The sequence below is a fragment of the Euprymna scolopes genome, chromosome 3 (genome assembly GCF_053919585.1).
Source record: "Euprymna scolopes isolate OS-2025 chromosome 3, ASM5391958v1, whole genome shotgun sequence".
In the NCBI taxonomy this organism is placed as follows: Eukaryota; Metazoa; Mollusca; class Cephalopoda; order Sepiida; family Sepiolidae; genus Euprymna; species Euprymna scolopes.
Window position 1 is genome coordinate 151,774,621 of NC_136484.1, and position 2,851 is coordinate 151,777,471.

The following is a 2,851-nucleotide window of genomic DNA, read 5'->3' on the forward strand; positions in this document are numbered from 1 at the left end:
AAAGTCAAATAAAGACTGAAGGAGGCTATATATATATATATATATATATATATATATATATATATATATATATATATATAGCCTCCTTCAGTCTTACACAGACTATGGATACCCATGAAGGGAAGGAGTGCCTGCGCATGAAATTTTTGTGTCAGGAGGTACGCAATCTCCAACCACACCTCTCCTGAGTCGGCATTGTTAAATACCAGTAGCAAGTGAAGTGTATGTACAAGACGACTGGAAACAAATGCCAAGATAAGCGGAGAGCACATACAGTGCATAGAATTCCCAAATGGTTACCCATCTGGTACTAACTAGGCTCAACGTTCCTTAACTTCGGTGATCTGACGAGAACCGGTGTGTCAACGCGATTATGCCGTATATATATATATATATATATATATATATATATATATATAAATGACCTTGTAACGAGTGATGTAACCCACTTTCCGGTTTACGATATCTGGTTGCGCATGCGCACATAAACATTAACCCATAACAACGTAAACAAATAAACACAAATCGCTTCTTTTGCAAGGATTTGTTTACATTGAATTTGCACGGACGCACACTTCGATGATTTTCGTTTTGTTTTAGGTAGAGAGGAAGAAAAACTCTTGATATTTGTTGTAGCTCTACGAGTTTTTATTGTTAATGCTTCTTTCGTTACGTATACAACATTCGCTCTAACACTACCACGTTGCCACTACCTCTAAATGGGTTGGGCTTTCAGGGAGTTCAATTATTACGAGGGTTATCAGAATATATATAATATGATGGCCGAGCTGACCTATGGGAGCGAAATATTTTCTCAACTAAGTATACTTTGTTATTTAACAAAATCAAGCGATGCGCAATGCAATGGACATAGTTTATTTATTTTCGTGTAATCTCACGACAATAGAAAGAGAAATAAACACAAATGTCGCCAATATCTATTTCCCGCATCAGTTGAAGCCGGAATATCTATTGGTTGATTAATCACCAGTGCTTCCTCCTATGAAACGTGAGCAAGTGAATGTTCGAATCCGTTTCCATATTTTATAAGTAATGCTCATTGAAATGTAAATGTCCGCAAGGACCCGTGGCGCAGTGGTTAGAGTACTGGGAAGAATCAATTGTAAAAGTGATATTCTCCTGAAGGTTGAAGGTTCAATCCTCAGTGTGGGCGACCGAAATATACATTTGCGAATTACTTAGGACCTCTATCCAGTCATGGCTAACGGAACAAGAGCACGCTAACCCCGTGAAATAAATGAAGGGTTCCGCTCGAAATTTAGTCTCAATTCCCGAGTTCGACAAGATACACCTGAAGAAATTCGGAGGTTATATCGACCGAAACGTTGTGAAAAATCATACTCAAGATGAGAAGAGTAATCCGATGAATAATAATACATAAAACCAATCCTCATCTCAAAATTTCAGAAAGGAAATGTTAAGTCTTCATCTTTATATATCAACGTTTATTACCTATAATTTTTAACATACTCTATTTTATTGTTATGTCCATATAAACGATGTTATGTCCATATAAACGATGCTCAGCAGAGCTACAATATTTGGGCACTCTTTGTATAACGTTTACAGCAAGAACTCCTCTACTAATATAAATTAAGAGAACGTCATTTTCTTCATGCCTGTATATAGCGTCAGACGGGATGTCCATGAACAGGGTTTCTTTCAAATAATGTCCAGATTATGGAACACATTACCCCGCGATTATTTACTTGCATACTACAACATAACTCTCTTCAAATCCGATGCCAACACATAGTTGTCGTAAACCATCTAAATATTTAACCCAATACGTTCACCCACTCATCATTTTTAATCCTATCATAATGTTTTTTATTGAACTAACAATTAATCAATGTCCTGAACACATGTAACGAATGGGGTTTGATCTTGTTTACTCATTAGTAAAAGCCCTGACTTTATTACTCCGAAGCTTATAAAAAAATATTAAATAACATCCTAAATACTTATAAGTATTCATATTTCAAGTAATTAGATTATTTTATTCTCTATTAAACAATTAAGATAAATTTGAGTTAGTAAAACATTTAAGGGATGATCTTTTCTCTTGTCTAGTTATCTCAATGATCACTTTGTTATACCATAACAATTTATGAATTTAATTAATCAAATTTTTTTGATACATCATCAGTTTTACAAGTCTTTATTTATTATTTTTATTGCCGTTCTGTTTCATCTCATTTTCTCCATTAAAATATCTTGACTTAATTCTGTTAAATTATTATACGTATAATTATCGAGTTTAAAAGTTTTCTTGAATATTTTTCTCCCAAGGATTCATCTGCCCTAAGCAATATATTTTTTTTTTTTTTTTTTTTTTTTTTAATTCAATTTTCACCCCAAACAAGGCACAGTGCCACTTTGAAGCAGGGGGCTACTATTAGGGAATTAATTAGCGGGGTCATTATGAAGGGAGAAGAGTAGAAAGATGTTTGTTAACATTACATTTGAACTTCTGCATATCATTGCAGTTGGGAAAGCAGAATCCCGGAAGGGAGTTCCAAAGACCCGCAGTTCTGGGGAAGAAACTATTGGAGTAAAAGGCTTTCTTGCACCTAGGGATCTCTACTGTAAAGGGATGAGACTTAGTAGCTTGTCGGGTTTGTCGGGGGTAGTTACGTCGGGGAGGTACAAGTGTTTGCAGTTCGTCAGAGCATTCACCATTAAAGTATTTGTAGAACAGGCAGAGGGATGCAACATCTCGTCGATGGGACAGAGGTTGAAGCCCAGATGACAGTTCAGGACCTATCAGGTTTGCGACTCTTTTTTGAACCCTGTCCAGGAGCGAGAGACAAGCAGCAGATGCACCAGC

The 2,851-nt window shown here is 36.0% G+C and overlaps 1 pseudogene; it reads right to left on the reverse strand.

Annotated features, from left to right (window-relative positions):
* Window positions 1-267: 267 nt before the first annotated feature.
* Window positions 268-384, reverse strand: LOC145263681 (5S ribosomal RNA; annotated as a pseudogene).
* Window positions 385-2,851: the final 2,467 nt, after the last annotated feature.